Here is a 21,555-nt window from a genome sequence, read left to right as displayed (position 1 = left end):
ATATATATGGCTACGGAAGCAGCCACCAAACCATGCATGCAATTAACCAACCCCTCCGGCTCCAGCTTGGTGTGCTGCAGAAAAGAAACATATAGTGATTAGTGAGTGAATACACGGGTCTCGGTGAGATAGACACAACAAACAACTGCATCTGCAATGCATAGGGTGTTAGTTACTGTGTCGGTCAGTGGTTGCGTGTGGCTACCCCTCCCTAGACAGCTGAGCCGAGGCTCGTTTAGTATATATGTATGTTGAAGAAATGGGCAAAAAGGTCCATATATGGGTGCATATATAAATAGATATACCTCCATGGGCTCATGTCACGGGGGTTTTAACATTGCATTGCATATTGCATGGGGTGGTTTGGGTTAGTGGGGTTGGTTAGGCCCGACCAAATCAATCTCAGAATTCCTACGGACAAAAAAAAAAAAACCTAGGAACTTTGAAAAAAAAAAAAACAAAATGAAAAAGGTGGTCCCGGCGGGGCTCGAACCCGCGACCTTCGGCTCATAAGACCAACGCTCTAACCAACTGAGCTACGGGACCAGATGACGTGCTTTTGAATTAAAAAATTATATATCACTAAAAACATAAAATTAAGTTGCTCAGGTGCGTCCGTCTCGGAACAACTTGCATTTGCTTACTTACTGCTCAAACAACAATGCCTAACGATACCTCAAGAAATGATTTTCACTTTCACTTCTGAACCCACCCGCCGTTTTCAGTTCCTTTCCGATATCATACTTTGCCGAGTACTGTTAACCATCAAATTAATTAGAGTCATCAAGGCAAAAGCCAAAGACCTCAAACACAAGATAAGACTATAGTGAATGAAACTCGCTAGAATGTTGGGAGTAGCTGAGGCTGAAGCCTGGCCTGGCCCTCGCGGAATGCTTATTCACAAGAGAGATGACAGCATTCGCAATGCAGCTCCATGATCGGCCTCGTGCCTCCAAGACAGACGTCTCTCTTCCTGCTCACTCATCCACTTTCGGTATTTTTATTCTTCCAAGACACGCGTCGATCCAAGGCTGTCCTGTCTGAGGATGCAGGTAGTAAAGAGAGAAAAGCTGGACGAAGTTATTGAGAAGAGAGATGAATTCACACCAAAATTAACCGGCTGCTTAGCCGTTGCTAAAGTTAGAGCAGAGGTCGACAAGCTCTCCTTTAAGGTCCGCAGCTACATAGCTAGCTAGGGTAGCACTACCCACGGAATTGAATAAATTGGGTGCTCATCAACGTGTAACATCCTGGTGATCATGAGTCCTGCAGGTTAGGTTCACTAGCTAGCTTTCTACGTATTATGTGTAGGTGTCTGAATTGGACGGGAATGTTCGACGAGGTATCGTGGTTTGCTGCTCAAAAGGGATGTGTGATGTTGACTGACAGGGTTGCTCAGGTGCAGTTGCTCCAGCTAGATGCCTCAGATGCTGCAGGGGAAGCTAAAGTCCAGAGTCGTATCGAGGTTGAGCCTGCATTTTACGAGCGAATTAATTAATTTCAGCTTAATTTCCTTCTTGAAATTGATCGAACGACGTCCTCTTTCCATGAAGCTAGCGCTGATCCTCTGCTGCAAAAAGAAAAGTAACTATAAACAGCTAGTGATGAGCTCCCGGTGTGTGATGGCCGGAATCTCGTCGGAGAATGATCGAAATGGATGATTCATGATTGAAATGTCCCCCGGATCCAGTGGTCGAAAGAGGAATGAGAACTTAAAGAGAGTCTAGAAATAGAAACGAGTTAATTGGCTGGCCGTCATTCTTGAGCTTTCCCCCCTTTTATACTCGGCTAGTCTAAGTCGGTGATCCGGCCTGGTTCCCGACTGGGCTTTATTATGGGGCGAGTGGCCTGTTAAAAGAGAGCTGGGCCTAGTCTCTGGGCCCAGCCCTTCTTGTTTGAGCCCGAAAAATCCCTCCTCCTTAGTCTTGTTCTCATCAGCTATGGCTAGCTAGCGGTGCATAATCAATTATTATTATTATTATTATTATTAATTCAGGACTCGACTGCAACTCTGCAGGTATGTCGAGTACAGGCCCTCATGGAAGCACTTGACAGTCTAAAGGAGATGAGAAATCAAATGGTATTAATCCACACCACAAATATTTGGAATTCTGTGGTTATTCCGGTGAGTAACAAATTGGAGCGATGGGATGAATTCGGATATTCATGGCGGGCTGCACTTGCAGGGAGCAGCTCGAAATTACCACAATCGTTAACCAAGGTGACTCTAGAGTGGGAACATTTTGACCGAATCTGCATTTGTAACGTATTTACTTATATCATATGCACCGCAGATCTATATAATGCTTTGGGTCCTATCTGAGCATGAGCCTGAGGATCGTTGGCGACTTGATGGGGAGCTCAATGGCCCCGTTAGTGATAGCTCTTTGGGTGCTTTTGCTTCTCAAAATCTAAGGTTCACCATTCACATTTCATTAAGGATATATATATATATATATATATCAAACGTACTAGAAGAGCGAGCGAGCTATCTGGCTGGCTTCTGCAGTATATTTTGTTTGCATATTTGTAATCAATCATCAGGTCTGGATTTACTTTTGTGTATAATTAATTAATTTAGGAGGAGAGGAGTTGCCTATTTATCTATATATGTATACATATCCTCTATTTGCATAATTAATATTCATGTTTGCTACTCATCAAAATAATAATAATAATAAAAATAATACTTCTTGTTGCTGGGGCATATAATTTGTTATGGCTTGAAACTTGCGCTATGTTTGGTTTGCCGGAATGGAATTGATTCATAATAAAATGAATACGAATTAGAATAGATAGATAATAAAATTGAAATTCTGATGAAATTTTATTTGTTTGGTTAGAGAGAGTAACAAAACTGAAAATTGAAATCTTATATTTGGTTTATTGGAATACACGGGAAATATGATATGATTCAAAGCCAAAAGACACTTATACCATTGATTTTAAATATTGCAATAATGCAAAATAAATAATAAAAGGTCACTATTCATTTTCGTATTTGAACATGATCAGTCGTAGCACTAGCAAGACAGCCATTGACATTCACTGCCATGTCTCTCGAGCCAGTCGTGAGTCACGAGCCCCATGGCTGAGATCTCCCTAGGCTCGCGAAACCAACCCCGAGGTCATGAGCCACCGATCTGGGTGAACCCAAGCTTGGGAACCATGAGCTCGTCTTTTTCTCTCTAGTTAGAGCTCTCCTGATTCTCGCCTCAACCAAATCAGTGCACAAGAAGCATGGGTTAGGATTAGGGTGCGATCATGACCCACCCGTGCCTCTCGCGAGCCCTGGGTAAAGGTTGGGCTTGAGATCGCGAACCTTGGGTTCATGGCCGAACCATATCCCACTCGGATCTCGGTCTCCTAATTCGAATCTAGCTTCTCTGAGGTCGAGTTTGACTTCGTGACCTTGAGGCCCGCTAAAAATGATGGAAGCCGATATCGAAGGTGGAGTTAGGGAGGCAGTAGCGACCGTGGCGATGGAGGGGCAGAAAAGCGATGTCAGTGGCAGTGGAGGGGCTGGGCTAAGGCAAGCTGGTGATTGTGCCCATCTATTCCAAATGGGAATTGCCATGGAAGAAGGCGGGGTCATGCATGGTAATTCTCTCTCTATGAATGATGAGAAAAGCCATTCGGAATTATCGTTCCCATTTCACATGTAAATTAACGTGGGAAATGTTATTCCCCGCGGAATAGATCAGGAAGGGATTGGCAACTTCAATCAACCCAACAAGCTCTTGAAAGCTGGCTTCTGGATTATATATATACACATATATATCAGAAGCAGGAGCTTTAATTATGAAGATGCACCGTCCACGCAGACATCGATGAACCCTTGCAGCTAGCGAACCCTCTGTATATAATACGCAGTGAATAATTCCTAGTTGACTGACTTCAGGTTCTCTAGTCTGGATGGAAACAGCAGTTCTGCAGATGCTTTATAATAAAAAAAGTTACATTCGGCTCTTAGACCAAAATTCCGTTGTAGTCTAGCTGGTTAGGATATTCGGCTCTCACCCGAAAGACCAGGTTCGAGTCCCGGCAACGGAATTTCTTTTTTCTTTTTCTTTTTTTTTTCGTCATATGTATGTAGTATTATGATCCTCATTTTTCTTTTCCTTTTTCTTTTAAAGCATAATATCCATCTACAAGCTAGATGAATTCGAACTTTCGGTTATTGTACTTATATACTACTGAGATATATGTAGTATTATGATCCATATTTTTCTTTTCTTTTTTCTTTGAAAGCATAACATAGCTAGATGAATTCAGACTTCAGGTTATTGTAGTTATACATTCTCATTAATTATCTCTTTAGGTCCATCGGACAAAGACAAAAGTAATTCCTAAGTTTAAGCACTTAATTTGATCAAGCTTATTTATTAATCACAAAATGTAACTTTGTCAATCACATATTAAAGAAGGTTTGCGGATTTAGTATAACAAAATAAAAGTCTTAATAACTAATAAATGAGTGATCACATAACAGAGTATTAAACCCGAAATTTTTAGTTACTAGACGAAAATGTGTACTATTCCAGTAAATCTTCTTTGATCACTAAAAATAACTTAACTGAATAAATATAAGTCAAAAAAATACATAATGATTAAGTAATTGGGAACCTACTTATTTTGTTTTGCTAATACGCTAAGTGAACAACTGATTTTTGCTAATTTGCAACGGAGCCCCTATCTTTATAAAATTGCAAATGAGTCTCATTTTCCTCTCACATGGAAAGAGAGGACAAAGAGAGGAAGGGACACGCGACTAAGAGTAAAGCAATAGTAAGGACCGTCACTGGCCATCTCTGAGATATCCCATTCTTTAAAAATTATACAGTAGAGAGCTCGAAAGCATGTGCAGAAAAAGAATTTTTTAATTTTTAAAAATTTAAAAAATATTAAAATACTAAATACTATGTCAAAATAGAAATAAGTAATATATTGGGATACCAAATAAATATACTACAATTCACCCAAAAAAATAAATATACTACAAAAAAAACTTTAATTTTTGCCTATTTATTTGACCAAACAATTTTTTACTTACACCTTGAACCGAATCAATTCTGGTAAGAAATGGTTTCAGTTCAATTCATTTTAGTTGATTCTGTTCAACTCAATTTAATTTTAAATGATTTAATGTTGTTTAGAAAATTAAGAAATTTAACTAAAACTAGCCATTTTACTCGAGTTTTGCTCAGAAATATCACTCACAACAAGATTTTTTTATATTCTATAAAATTATTATTCAAATGGGTCCCCAAATAAATTAATTAATTTATAATTATAGAATTAATTCTTTAATATTTTTCAAGTTAAAATCAATAAAAAATTGTCAAGTTCATCATACTGGATAAGCTCTATTTAATATTTTATTCATATGTAAGAACGAAATTTCATTCACTTAAAAGGCATAATATATATATATATATATATTATCAGTATGATTCATTAAAAAACATAAATTATTTTTTCGATATTAATCTCGGTATCCGGAAGTCCAGTTTGGGCCTTAACTAATTCAGTCAAGTCGAGTCGGTTCATTGAGGGATAAAATTCTCCTAGCGTGAATTTAAAAAGTATAAATTATTTTAAACAAAAATCATGTAATTAATTAATATTTATAATTATCCAACAATTTTGTTGTTTACTTATAATTTTAGTAATGCATTTTATTTGAAAATTTGCATTTACAATCTTATTTCTAAATTCTTCTACAATAAATTTTTAAATTTACTAGAGTAATTATTCAATTCTTGTTCAAGTAAATATTTTTCATCAAATAATGCCAGTTATTAAATGAAAAATATCCTAATTATTTGAAAATATTAATCATTATATTTTTGCGAATTGAATTTTATATATAATTTATGGCACTTGAATTATATGTTCATTGACTAATAAATGATAAAATTGAATTCTAGAATCAAATAAGATTAATTGACTTCAATAAATTGTTATATATTTCTAATTAATTACTATTTTTCGAGATACTCTTTTTAATTTTTATCGACATTTCCTGGTTCACTTCAAGATACTAATTAAGTCGAAGTCTCATACACATAAATTTAACCAGGTCGTTCCATGTGTCAAGCCCCACATCGCTCTATGTTTTAAGCCTCGCGTTGTTGCATGTTTCAGACTCTCAACTCTCTATTGCATGGCTTCTCATTTACTCTATGAAGATAGCTTCATCCTTAAGGAAACTTGACCCAGAAGGATTAGCTCCTCGTTTCTCTCTTTGAACAAAATATATATATATATATATATATATATCAAATAATTATTTAAGAAGTTGATGACTTTCAATTAATGATGAAATTAAATTCCCTAAACGATTAAATAATCATTTAAGCAGTTGTTTTTTTATAGCTTCATGCAAAAAGAAATTAAGTCATATGGCCTTCAATAATTTTTAAGTTTTGATCAATCCAAGAAGTTGTCGACTTCTGATTAATGATGAAATTAAATTCTCTAAAATATTAAATAATCATCTAAGCGGTTATTTTTTATAGCTTCATTACAGAGGAATTAAGCCAGATGGCCTTCACGAATGTTTAATTTTCCATCAAAGAAGAAACTACAAATAATTAACAATAGATATTAAAATTTCATGCACGGAGGAATTAAGTCAACCTTTGCAAATTTCCAACTTTTGATTAAATGAGAAAAAATTACAAATAAGTAACAACAGATATTTAAAATTTTAATAAAAAGATTAATAGGATAGGAGCTAAGTCCGCATACTTATATTAAAGTAATTTTATATTCGTACAAACATATATATATATATATGTATGTATATAAGACCCTAACTTAATTAGTATATTGGAGTAAACTAATAAATGTCAATAAAAAGTAAAAAGAAGTATTTCATAATAAAGTAGATAATTTTAAAAAAATAAAATGCAACAATTTAGTCAAACTTGATTAATCTTGAGTTTAATTCTACAATTCAATTTTTTCAATTCTTACTCAATAAACATATATTTCATGGGTCGTTAAACTATATAACAAATCCGATTTGCAACAAAAAAAATTTAAAAAGAAGTATTTCAAAATAGGGCAAATTACACAAAAAAACATAAATTTTGTAAAACTTTTTAATTTTGTCATAAATTTTGTTTTGTAACAAAACAAACTATAAGTTTTCTAAATTGTCTAAAAAATGACATCCGTTATAAATTCCGTTAATTTTGCATACGTGGACTGTTAATTTCAAATATAAATTAATAAACAAATAAGATAGGTTAAATAAAAAAATTTAAATTTTCAAAAAAGTGTCAATTTTATCATAAATTTAGTATGTAATGAAAAAAACCATATGATTTATCAGATGATGTGTAAATTTTGTGGGTCCCGTGAAGTCTATGTAGGCAAATAGATGGCAAACTTAACAGAATGGTAATGAGATGTCAAATCTGAGATGATTATCAAAACATGTATTTTTTTGTTACAAAACAAAATTTAGGACAAAACTAAGACATTTTACAAAATTTAAGTTTTTTGTGTAATTTTCCATTCAGAATAAAGTAAATAATTTTTGAAAAATAAAAATATAACCATTTACTCGAACTTGATTAATCTTGAATTTAATTTTACAATTTAATTTGGTCAATTCTCTTTCAGTGAAAATATATTTCATGGGCCATTAATCTTTATAAAAATCCAACTTGCAAAAATATAATAATCAATATTTTCACATAAATTAATATGCTATCCATAATCTTTTTATTAATAACTAATATTAATTTGATGAAAAACATTTACTTGAATAAGAATTAAGTAATTATTTTAGTAAATAAAGAAAAAGATAAAATATTGCAAAAGAGTTTTAATAAAAGACCTCGATTCAAAGTTTTCAAAATAAAATACATAAATAAAATTCTAAGTAAACCACAAAAGTTTTGGATAATTGAAAATTTTTAATCAATAACCTTAATTTTAACTAAAACAATTTTATTATTTTAAACTAATCATATTGAATAATTAAATTTTGTTAGTCAGTGACTACATGTGTCTTTTTGTTTTAATTCATTTCCAACATAAAGCATGTTTAGTTATGTATTTTTTCACTACTGTAAGTATCCAATAGGGGTGTGCACGGGTACCGGGTATACCTGGAACCGGTCGGAACCTACCCGTTAGGGTAGGGTCCGGGTAGCTCGTATTGAAAATAGGGTAGGGTCCGGGTATTAAAATAAAGAACCGGTAACATCCGGTTCCGATTCCGGTTCTAACCTACTGGGTACCCAGAACCGGAACCGAAACCGATATCCGGAACCGGATGGCAATTACTTAAAAAAAAAGAAGAGTAAAGTTAATCTCATCAGTCTCATTGTCTCAAGCAGGAGTCGGGAGAACACAGGATTCATCTGACTGTCAGCTTCCGACTTTCGGTGACCGCAGCTCCTCTCCGTCGGTCGCCTCTCGTCTCCAACTCTCCACTCCGGATCCTCTCCGTCACTCTCGTCTCCGACTCTCCCGGTGAGATTCTCCTCTCGACTCTCCATCGAATAGGCTCTGTTAGTCTGTTTGTGAAAACCCTAAATCGGCTTTGTAATCCCCTACAGCTCCTTTCCGTCGATTGCATCTCGTCTCCGACTCTCCGGCTCCGACTCTCCTTGAAGCTCCCTTTCCCGGTAAGATTCTGCCTCCTCTGTTGTCTCCGACTCTCTCCCGGCTCCGACTCTAGTGGTGCTGCAACCTGTTTCTTCCTCTTGTGGTAGAACCGTAGAAGAAAGAACCTGTTTCTTCCTCATTGGTAATTAGCCTACTGTAACATACTTAATTTCATATAGTTGGCATATGTATATATAATTCTCAGTTTTCCTTACTATCAACCTCCCCAATTAATTACTCAAGTTTCCCACAATCGAATCAACTGCGAATTGAATCAAATTTTCTTCTGCCAATTGGGTACCAAAAGCAACTTTAGATGTGTCAATAACCAAATCTTAAAAGCTTGTCTGGGGAAATTTATCGATGAGCAGAAGTTCCTGCATGAATGAGATTTGTTCAGTAAAATTTGCCTATTCAGTAAGAGTGTCTATTTGGTTATCTTTGAACAAATATCATTTGGAACGATTGCTTTATAGCAGGATCATGGCACAAGAAGAGAGAGAGCAATGAGGAAGCTTGAAGTACCAGTCAACGAGAAAAGAGATGGTGGGATTAGTGAGGCTAATCTCGCTGAATTTAAAGAGAAAGAAGCTCAGTTGGCTGAATAGGACAGGATCATAGAATAGACGAAAGAGAGGAAAAATGCTTTGGAGTCTTATGTTTATGAGACATGGAACAAGGTACCATTTAAGTTCGAACCAAAACCATAGAATGTGTGTCTTCCTTTTCCTTATCAAGTTTGTTTGTGTATGCTTCATAGTTTAAAAGGCCCACCAGTCCTATGGTAATGGATATTTGGTATTCCCAAATAATGAAAAATCTTCATATCACTACATAGGTAAATGTATGATGTGAACCCTCTTGCTCTGATATTTTCACATTCCTTTCTACCTATTTCCAATGGGTTGTGAGGAAATATTACATTTTGTCGTGTGAGATTGTATTTATGGATATTTAGTTTTTTGGATGGATTGATGAGAGTTATTATTTTTTATTGTTGTGAATTAATCTAAATCTATGTCGATATTATATTTGCCGTGATTACTGATTATGGGTGGAATATTTTCGGTTTTATTTATCGAGACAAAAAAATTTATAGGTTCCAACAGGATACCCGGAACCTGTGATATAATACATGTTCCGGGTAGGTTCCGGTTCCAGGATTCAATAGGGTAGGGTCCGGTTCCAAAATCTTGGAACCGGTCCCTTACATGGTAGGGTCCGGGTATCATGAAAAAAACAGGGTACCCGGAACCGATCACCCCTAGTATCCAATTTAGAGGTTCTTGCGAAAAAAAAAACTGTTGCAAGAATTAATTATAATATATTTGATTAGTTAGTATGAAAATTTTATTTATTTAATTATTGATAAAGAAATTGTTTCTTTGGTCAAAAAGGGAATTGGGAATGCAAATGAAAATGAATAAAGATTACTCGTGACTTCCCAAGAACAAAGTTTCATAACCCAATAAGAAAGATAGAGAGATGAATAATTTTCCTCATTTTCTTATTGTTTTATCTTTCCTTTAGGTAAATAGAGAGATGAGAACTTAACACGTGACTCTACCTTATTAATCCTAAGATAACACATAATTCAACCTCGTTAAATCTCCTTTTCCGTTTTGCTATTATATATTAATGTATAGATGAATTGAATAATTTATTTCATATGTATTTAAAAAATTAAAAGAGAGTAATCTACTTGTAAAAGATTTCAAAATTTAAAATTAAGGTCATCAATTGTAAATGAATTGAATTTTCGCTAAATTTTGTTGATTTGACCTGATTTGAATTCCAATGTAAGTCTTGAATTTATTAAAACAATTTTTTTACCATTTAAGCACTTTTCTATTAAATGATTAAGATTTCAACTCTGAATTTTAAGTCTAAAACTATATGTATGCTTAGCTTTAACTTTGGGCGTTTGGTCAGTTTTCTACCCAGGAAAACAAAATATATACGTATGCTTAGTTTCATACAAATAAAGAAGTGGGGAATTCCATGGCACAATCAATAAATTTGATTGCACTATACTATCAAGTAAATTACTAAAATTATAAATAAAAACTAAGTATTTCACTAAAAGACTAAATAAACTTCTTCAAGATTTATATACTTTATTTCAAAATTCGAATAGTTTAGTTCGAAATATATATAATTTGCTTTAGAATGCGTGCAACTTAATTTCTCTTTCTTTTTCTGGGTGAAACTTACTTTCTTTATTAGTAATTAACTAAAAAATTAAGTAATTTACTAAGAATTATAGTATTTTATTTTGATTGTATTGTGCAATATTCATCGAAATAAATAAATAAATAAATAAATAAAGCAGTGGTAGCTTTAATTACCATTCTTCTGGGTCCTAGCTAGGACCTTGTTTTTTAGATAAGAATAATAGCTGTCGCTGATAGAGAAATCATTAAACATACAGAGTGAACATGGTAAGTGAGACTGTGCATATATGGCTGCTTGCACGTCTCTCCTCCTATGCAACTTATGGTTACTTCATCTCTAAGCCCAAAAAAAAAAATGCGTATGGTTACTTCATCAATGTGATATACAAATATTTATGGTAGGTATACAATTGGTTGGAGGCATGTATGAGTATATGGTACGTAATACATACAGTCCAAGACATACAGACTGTAATTAGCAAATTCCCCGAGTGAAAGCCAAACTCACCTGCCAAAATTAAATTTACAACTTTGGATGAGTATTGCCTGTCTTATTATAAAGCCCGCCCCGCTGGCTTGCTAGTTCTTCCTTATGCGAATAAAATAAATATATATATATATATATATGTAGTCCTGCTGGTTCTCTCTCTCTCTCTCTCTCTCTCTCTATATATATATATATATATTACGCTATTTGTCTAGCTAGCTAGATAGTGTAGTTTGTCCGCTTACTAATTAGTGTTGTTCTCGTCTTCTAATTACTGATAAGTCGAAGGACTAGCTAGTTAGCAACTTCCATGCTGAAATAGCAATATAATATATATACATATATATGTACTGATGCACGATAGAGAAATGGGGTGTCAAAATTTGAAAAACGTCATAATATCTGGACTACCACCGATGGCTCCTAGAAAACCCTCGACCGACTCCGATCCCTTTTTTCTCGTGGGTTCATCATCAAGTCATCATGCTACCTGCAGCAGCTACATTCCAAACCCATTATCGCTCGGTGATTCGTCTAGAGCTTCTTCCTCAAGAAACAATACTGTCACCAGACGCCAACGAGGAGTTGATGGGGTCAGTAAGACCCCTCATGATCATGCCTCCTCCTCCTCCTCCTACTCCTCCTCCGCCTCCTCTTCATCATTAACTGATGATGTAGATGTTGGTTTGCTTTCGCAAAGCAACCCTGGAAGTTTGAACCTGGGCGACGGTGGCCCATCGTCCCCATTGGCCGGTCCCACCCCAGCCCCTAATGATAACGAGGAAGAGAGAAAACTCAGGAGGTCTGGTCAACCACGCATGTTAATCGCATATTATATATATATAAACACACCATCTTCTTTCGATCAGTCTTGACCTTAATGTTATTAATCTTTCATCATAAATCACATGCATGCAAGCTCAAGTACTCTTGTTTTGTAGAACCCTGTCAAATCGTGTCTCGGCTCAAAGATCTAGAGAGAGGAAGTTTCAGTATATGGTTGACTTGGAAAGGAGAGCTAGCACTTTAGAGGTAATTAATCTACACATTTCTCGGTTACGGTTTTTTTTCCCTCGGTAAAATCGCGAGTATCTTTAGTTAATAAGCATAGTCTAAATTCATTTGGATGTCGATTTAATATTGACTACGAAATATTTTAATGGATTTCGAATCTCTCCTTTACGGATAAAATCTCATCATTTGAATATCAATTTGACACTGAACCACATTCTCATAACTATAGTTAAGGGATTATAACCAAGTGCAATAAAACTCCCATGTGAAATTAAGAAATCTTAGATTTTCAATCTATCAAATATAAAGTTTATAATTCTCTCTTTTTAAAATAATTAATAAATACATAAAGCACATACATATAAATCAATGATTGTTCTTCATTTTTTCTCCTCTGTACTTTTTTTTTATATGCAATCTAACATCCAAAAATTCAATAGATTCAAACTCGAAACCTTGATTAGGGGTGAACAAAAATTGATAAAAGACTCGAACTCAGAATATAATCTTTCTTACCAGATTAATAAAAGACCATGTTAGCTGATCCATTTTACCGGCTGCTGCATCCGCAGGCAAACATAGCCTTCATCACTCCTCAAGTGGAATTCTATAGGAACAGGATGTCCCTATTGCTCATGGAGCAAAAAAGTCTGAGCTACCGACTTGCAGCCTGTGCCAACAAGAAATTGCTCATGGAAGGTACTTAACACACACAGATATATATATATATATATAGCAGTTTAATCTCTCTATTTATTTTTTAATAAGAGAGCCATATAGACCTAGTACAAGGAAAGAAAATAAAACTAAATAAATGGGCACATAAGTCTCACCGGTAAGGATCGAATCCAAGACCTCTTGATTTCGGGCGGCGTCTTGTGCAACTGTACTAAGACACCTTCCTCTTAATCGCTCTGTTTTTAATTATATTTGGATCGGACCGCTTAATTTATAATTAGTTAATTACCAGCTGGCACATTTAAAATCAAGTGCGTTGCGTTCGTATGAGCTATATGATACATAAATTTGGTAATGACCATGTGATTTAGTGCATTTTGTGGGCTGAGAAATTAAATACACTTGTTAGACAATTATACATGTTTACATCAATGTTTGTATGTAGGACATTCATATAGGTACTTTTTTTTTCGGTTACAAAAGTAGACCATAGGCATAGTACAATGAAATCCTAAATATATCTAATAAAGAGGCACGGTAGTCCCACCTAAGTATTAAACTTGAGACCTTTTAGTCACCAAGCGAGAGCATGCGTTATTACGCTACACCCTCTTTGATTTTTATGTACGTACTTTTCTTTAATAATAATACGCTAAGTACATACGTGTCTGACTAAAATATAACAATTATAAAAGCAACAACTAGCTAGCTAGACTGGCTTGCACACATTATAGAGAAGTCATCGTCATAGAACATCTCAAACATAGATAATTAGTCATACAACGACCTGTATATATTTATATATATTATTAATGGTTGGGTTTGGAGCAGCGGAGATAGTAGAGAAGAAGGCTGAGATGCACCGGCTTAGACTGGTGCAGCTGAAGCAGCAGCAAGACGCTTTGGCTGACATGAGCAAAGCGGCTGATCATCACCAGGCGGCGCCCGCTCGAGGAGGTCCGAACCTGGAGCTAACTTTGCCCGGCCCCAGCTGCCTGTATGCAAGCCGGAACCCTGCAGGTAATATTGTATACATAATAATAATAATAAAAAATATATATATATATATATATACACGCACACACACAATTAGAGCCAAAGACGACTGATTATTATATACAAATTAATTAATTTAATTGAAGGACTTCGAAGAAATTAAATATAAGATGAGAATTAGAGAGTGGAGATTTCAGAATATGGTGGCCATATAGGCTTAAACCACAGGAGATTTTGCTCTGATTGACTCAATAAATAACATAGAGGACTTGCCTATTGATAGGCTATAGTTTTTGAAACAAATATACATAGATGCAGAATAAACCAACCTAATCGATCGATATAAGATCTTATTAAAAATATTCTAATTCCTAAAATATTGAGATAGTATCTCTCTAAGACTTCATATATAGCTAGCAATATATGTATGTATTTTTGTTATAAGAAAGGGATCCATGCATGAGTATAAAATAATAAAATAAAAAGCCTTAAGAGTTAGATTTATTGAGAAGTACATACGTACATTTGAGACGTTACATAATATTTGTTTGTCTAATATATAATTTGAAGTCCCCAAGTAGCTCGCTAGCTAACTTTGGATATTTTTTCGTTAAATATAAAGGTTAGGTCGGGTTATTAGCCCGTTGTAGCTATCCCAACTCAAAGAACCTAACCATCACGGAATATTCCTTTCGCCATAGATCTCTGAGATTTTAGCCCAACTTGATCACTGCAGCCCCACCAACACACTAGTAAATTAAGTCTAAAACCCACTGGATCAAGTATTATGGGCCGACCACCGCCATTCCATAATACACCCACATAGTGGCGAGCTCTACGTTCTCAGTGAGGTTCGAACTCGAGATGTTCAAGTGGAGCGCTTGATACTTAACCGCTAAACCACCGTGATGGTGGTAGCTAGCTTTGGATATTGTGTTCTCACTTTAGTTCCTTTAGGAAGATCATGCGAAAGAGTTAGATGCAGTTTTTTGCTCCTGACTTATAAGGTGAGTTTAAGTTTGCCCCATAACTTTTAATTTTTTGCGGAGTATCATCCGACCTTACCGAAAAATAAGCAAAGTGATCCCTCAACTGACTTCTAGCCGAAAGAGGGCACACATGCCATATTGAAAAGGGCAATAGTGTCACTCCATCAATTTATACCTTCAAAAGCAAAAGAATGAACAATATTGAATTTGGGAAATCAGGGCACACACATTGATCTCATCTCACTGTTCTTGCCGACCGAGTTCATAAAAGACCGCCGCTGCCGCCATCTCGCCAGCGTTCCACCGCTGTAACCTCTCTCCGGCGACCTCACCACTGCTGCCTTCTCGTCAGCGATCTTTTCCGACCGAGTTCAGACAAGCCCTGCCGCTACAACCTTCTCCACGAAGCCCCCATGTTCATGCTAAAATTGAGTTAAACTCAGTACATAACTACATCAAATTGCCCATCTCCTTTCGTAATTCTCACTGCTCCACTTCACACATATACCAAATTAAATAAATTAAAATTCTAATCTTGGTGCAGACAAGCAACACCAAATCAGTGACATAACCTAATTTACAGGTAAAGAACACGATAAAACACAGTTATTAAATTATTGGAACAATCTTAACCAAGATTTGCAGGTATATAAATACATGAAGTAACAATATTGCTCTTTTTAATATGGCATGTGAGTAGCATGTTCCTTCTTTTGGTAGGAATTTTGGCTGGAATTTAGTTGAGGGATCACCTTCCTTATTTTCCGATAAGGTCATGGAGTACTCTGCAAATTTGAAAATAGGGGGCAAATTCACCTCATAAGTCAGGGCAAATTGCATTTAATTAACATGTGAAATTACAATGGTTAATAGAAGAGTTATATATGAGTATATGTATGCGTATGATATATGTGTATAAATATATTATAGTAGCAGTAATGATGATGATGATTGCCATATATACTCGTTAAGCCATAAGAAGAAGAACTCGTATATTCATATATTATCGTATGGTCGTTAAGCTTATTATGTCATTAACGAGATATTGTATATTGAATAAATTCGTAATTCAAGTGATGACCTTAATTAACTGGCGAGGAATTTAATTTGACCCAGATTAATTACAGAATTAGCTGTTCGGAAGATTTGTTAATTTCTTACGTTTTCTTTCTATGTTTTAAATTTCTCATCGGGATATAGTAGTGCAAACATACCATCACTGGGCTCCTGCAGTCCCCGGCCGGCCAAATATCTCTTGGCATCATTATTGATTAAGATATTCGGGACATAACAGTCCCAGGAATCAATATTAATTATACATTTCTTTCAAAGAGATGATTGTATGTACTAACCAATTGTGCAGACAATTAAAGCATGAATATAGAGATTTTGATATTCGAGGATTCATATCAGCTAACATTTTGATTCAGGATTCGTTTTCATTGAAATTGACTTTCATTTTTTTCATTGTGGATCCTATAAAAATGGAGCTGGCTTGGCTCCATAGTGCTAGCTTAGAGAAGAATGAAATGGCCAAAAAATGTAGTTTCCCTCCTTACATTTATCACATATATACATTTCTCTTTGTACTTGTCTTTTTTAATGGAGTACACTAATTTTAATTGAGAAGTTAGCATTCTAATTTCGAATAGCAAAACTTGACTTTAATTAGCTTGCTAAGTTTGGGCGATGCTGCTGCGTGTTGAGAGTAAATTATTCAAATCTTTTGTTTTTACAGCCCAATGAAGACAGCAGGCTAGCTAGGCCGCAGACCATAATGAACGGGGACGACGGGGCAATCTGTGGAATCATGGCTGGCTTCACAAGTAAAACCAGGATATATATATATATATATATATATATATATATAGATAGCTGAAAGGAGCAATTTCATACTTATAAGAAATTAACTCTACCTAGTAATTCCTGGTTAATTTTTTTTTATTCGTCATTTTAAATACCTGATGAAAACTCAAAATTATCTTGATTCCTCTTTCCTAAATTAATAAGTTGGTTTCTCTTTAAACTCGGACATATTTCTATGTTATTCATAATTCAACTCCGATCCAATAAAAGTTATGTATATTACTGTGATGGGGTGTGAACATGAGTTTATCAGCACGAAAAGATTATATGATTTACTCCCCAACCTTCAACTGCAACTAGATAGAAACCCGCGCTTAGTAATGAGGATATATTCAACTTATTACTTCTACTAAATTATAATAATACTCCTTAAATCTAATCCATCTAATTAAATTCTGAATTTTATATACTTCCAATTATATTAGTTATATTAATAATGTAGGATTTTTCGGGTTGAACCGAATAGGAGCAGCCCTTGTGGGACACGACCCAACTTGATTAACCACATGAAATATTATCCCATGACTATGGTTATCTGGAGATATCTAGAGATATTTCTGAAATTCGATATCGGATCTGTAACCATCGAATATAAGTAGATAATTCCAGTGAGCGTACAATGAATCGATTGAGAGAAAGTTCTTGCTCCAAAAAGTAAGAGAGTATGAGAGAGGGTCTCTGTGTTGTGGAATTAGCGGCCTATGCTCGACCTAGTGGCAAGGCCCACTGCTGGTGTTTATTTATCTTATAGGATGTGATCATTTAGCCAGACCCTAAAGGTCCTAATCGAGAGATTCAACCAAATAAGCCTAAAACCTTATCGGTTCAGGTCAATTCTTTAAATTCCAACATTGGTATCAGAGCCTTGATTGAATGTATCGGTGCCTGCATGACAGACTCGTGATTGTTGTTTGATCGGATATGTGGTGCTCTGTTCGTTATCTGAATTCAACTTATTAATTTGCAAAATTAGTATGGTTGAATTTCTCTTTTCGAGACGATTCCAATGGTATATTATATGACCAATTTCAAAATCGGATTACAAAGTTATGAGGATTTTGAAAATTTAGATCGGATCAAAACTTCCTTTTTTTTCTTTTTTTTTTTGTTCCTCATGAACTGTAGGAACTCTTCCCCGAGGCGGCCACTCTTGGAGACGCTCGTGTAACAGGCAGCGAGGACCGACGGCGACAACGAACTTCACGCGCCATTGCGAGGCGGCTGGCGTTGCTCATGTGCCGATCCAACGCCGGGAAGTGTGCGAATGTTAAGCACGTACCTATACGCTGCAAAAAAAAAAAAAAAAAAAACTTATTTCTGGCCTGCAACGCAGCCAACACACGCACGGTGGTGAATGTGGGCGCGTGCGGCCGACTATGAGCTTTGATTTTCATTCCATTTTCGACAACAAACTCCTTACTGGATTTCTTAGCTTTTCAATATTTTCTGAATTTTTCAAAAATCTAGATAGTGACATATATTTATTTGAAACGAAAAGACATAAAATGTATCCTTACCCGATTAAGTCTACAATTTGTTGCTCTTTTGACATGATCTCGAGTCGAAACTTTTACTGTGTGTCCAAAACATTTTGAGGAGCCATACATATTTTTCTGGTATTTTTCGACTCTATTTCTACTTATCTCAGATTTATTAGTCAGAAACATTGAAAAATTCTGAATAAATTGCTAGAAATTTCGAAAATTGCTGAACTTTTTCTCCAGAACCAAGAAAAGTGTTTGGATCAGAGTTTGCAATTTTTTAACATGTGGTTGAATTATCTAAGATTTTTTATTGGATAAATGCATGTAATTAGTTATTAATTACAATAATTACTGAAAAGTGTCGGTAAATTTCTGATGCATTTATGATAAGCTTTGGCATGCTTAACTCTATAAGATGCAATTTATGTAAAATTAATTTGCACCTTATTTCGGATTTATTTAGATGACTCCTTTTATGATCGTGGTTATGTTTCGGATAGTTATATGTTGTTAGACATTGATTATTATAATAATAACAATCTTGATTCTTTTTCCCTACTTACCTCTTGTGATGATAATATTTTCTACAATTCTGTGAAATGGCACGCTAGGCTGGGTCATGTGGGTCTAGATAGGATGAACAGACTTGCTAGAAAAGGCCTTTTAGGCCCACTCGCAAAAGTTAGCATGCCCATTTGTGAACATTGTTTTCAGGAAAAAGCAACCATAAAACCATTTGGGAAAGTAAAAAGGGCAATTGTTCCATTGTAGTTAATTCACTCTAATATATGCAGCCCAATGAATGTGAGAGCACAAAATTGGGCATATTATTTCATCACATTTATTGATGACTTTACGCGTTTCGATCACATCTATTTGAAGCATTAGAGCGCTTTCATAAATATTTGAGTTTGATCGAGAATCAATAAGATAAGAAAGTGAACGCACTGAGAACTTACCAAGGTTGCGAGTATCTATCTCAGCAATTTAAAAGACTCTGTGATGAAAAGGAAATTCATAGACAATTAATAATTCTTGGAACTCCACAGTAAAATGGAGTAGCTGAGAGGAGGAATAGAACCCTCTTAGATACTCAATTTATGATGCATTAAGCTAATTTGCCCGTCTCTCATTGGGGAGACGGAATTTTCATTACTGCCTATATACTTAATCGTGTGCCCTCCAAATTAGTTCCTGCGACTACATATGAGTTATGGACTGGCAAAAAACCTAATTTAGGCAATTTGCAGCCTTAGGGTTGTGTGGCCTATGTGCACAACTCTTCCCCATAGACATAGAAAGTTAGGCCCTTGGGGTAGGACTGTTTCTGAGACATGGAAAGTTAAGCCTATGTACACAACTCTTCTTATAGACATGGAAATTTATTCCCCTATGTATTCATAGGGGAATAGCCTGATAGGACTGTTTCTGAGATTGAATCTCAAAATGTGGACTTCTTGGAAGATGAATTCCATAGTAAGGGGTAGGTTTCAAGTGACATAGTGATCTATGAACATGATGACCCCTCTAATGGCGCTTTTACTGTCCTAGAAGATGGGGAACAAATTCCTCCACCTGCTAGGATGAGTGAGAGCAACATTATATTTGATGAACCTAGTTCATTGGATGAGGCCCTAATCGAGCCTGAGTTATGTAGGAATAATCGTGGAAATATTCATCATCGTCGACTTGAGGTTGAAAGGGATGCTTTCATGGTTTCTCCACAAAATGATGGAGAGCCGAGATCTATTCATGAGGCCCTCTCATCCCTTGTGAGTAAAGAGTGGACTGATGCAATTAATGAGGAGATGGAGTCCATGAGAGGACCGACCAGGTTTAGGACTTGGTTGACCTTCCACCAGGGCGTAAGACTACTGGGAACAAGTGGATCTTGAAGGTCAAGTGCAAGGCGGATGGTTCCATTGAGAAACACAAGGCTCGCTTAGTTGCAAAGGGTTTAACCCAATATGAATGTGTGGACTACGAATAAACTTTTTCTCCTGTAGTTTGGTTTGCTTCGATCCGCATCATTTTAACTATTGTCGCGCATTTGGATCTAGCATTGCACCAAATGGACATAAAAATAATATTCCTCAATGGAGAACTAGATGAGGAGATCTATATGGATCAGCCAAAGTGTTTTGCAGTCACAGGAGAAGAGCGCAAGGTTTGCAAGTTTCGAAAATCCTTATATGGCCTAAAACAATCTTCCAGGTAATGGTATCTTAGATTCCATGGAGCCATTACGTCTAATGGGTTTATGATGAATGATAAGGACCATTGTGTCTGTCAAGCTGTGCAAAGGAAATTTATTGATCCTTTCTTTGTATGTCGACAACATTTTAATGGCCGGAAATGACAAGCATATGCTTGTTAAGGTTAAGAAGTGGTTGTATACAAAATTTGAGATGAAAGATATGGGTGAGACAAATTAGGTGCTCGGAATTAAGATCCTAAGGGATCGTTCGAGGAGACTCCTGAAAATGTCCCAAGAGAATAACATTAAGAAGATTTTTGAGCGATTTCATATGCACAATTGTAAACCTTGCGACACTCCTGTAGCTAAGGATGAAAACTTGAGCCTTAGTATGTGCCTAAAGACCATAAAAGAAGAGCAACATATGTCTCGTGTCCCCTATGCTAGCGCGATTGGTGCTTAATGTACACAATGAAGTATACTCAGTCGAACATATGTTATGCTGTAAGGTCGGTTAGTCAATTGTAGTCTAACTCGGGTCCTACTCACTAGAAAGCAGTAAAAAGAGTATTGTGCTACCTGAGAGGCACTATGGATTATGTTCTTTGTTATCGGGGTATTGAGATACACCCGATAGGTATAGGGTACAATGACGCTAATTGTGCTGGAGACGTGGATGAACCCAAGTCAACTATTGGATATGCCTTATTGCTAAATGGAGGCGTTGTGACCAAGGCTAGCAAGAAGCAAATCTGCATTGCATTATCCATGATGGAGGCAGAGTGCATTGTATGCTCCGCTACTGTGCAAGAAGCCATTTGGCTTAGGCATTTCCTGCAGGACCTTGATGTCGCTAAGGTTACTCTATTCACACAAGTAATGACCCCTGGCGCAATTGAGTGGGAGCAAGGATGAGACACAATAGTTCATTGTGTTGCCTCGGTAAGAGATGGAGATGAGGTCCTTATTTGAGTGACCAAGATGAAAATCTCGCATTCCTTCATGCCTACTTTTATTAAAAGCCAGATGCGAAACCTTGATT

At 35.8% G+C, this 21,555-nt stretch overlaps 2 non-coding genes across 2 annotated transcripts; one reads left to right on the top strand and one right to left on the bottom strand.

Moving 5' to 3' along the window:
• Positions 1 to 472: 472 nt before the first annotated feature.
• TRNAI-UAU lies at positions 473 to 546 on the bottom strand. Its single transcript has one exon. It is a non-coding gene; the product is annotated as a tRNA-Ile (tRNA).
• Positions 547 to 3,981: 3,435 nt separating this feature from the next.
• On the top strand, positions 3,982 to 4,053 carry TRNAE-CUC. The gene has a single exon. It is a non-coding gene; the product is annotated as a tRNA-Glu (tRNA).
• Positions 4,054 to 21,555: the final 17,502 nt, after the last annotated feature.

This window comes from Punica granatum, chromosome 6, assembly GCF_007655135.1.
Source record: "Punica granatum isolate Tunisia-2019 chromosome 6, ASM765513v2, whole genome shotgun sequence".
In the NCBI taxonomy this organism is placed as follows: domain Eukaryota; kingdom Viridiplantae; phylum Streptophyta; class Magnoliopsida; order Myrtales; family Lythraceae; genus Punica; species Punica granatum.
Note: the sequence above shows the minus strand (reverse complement) of the source record. Positions and strands in the feature narration are given on the sequence as shown.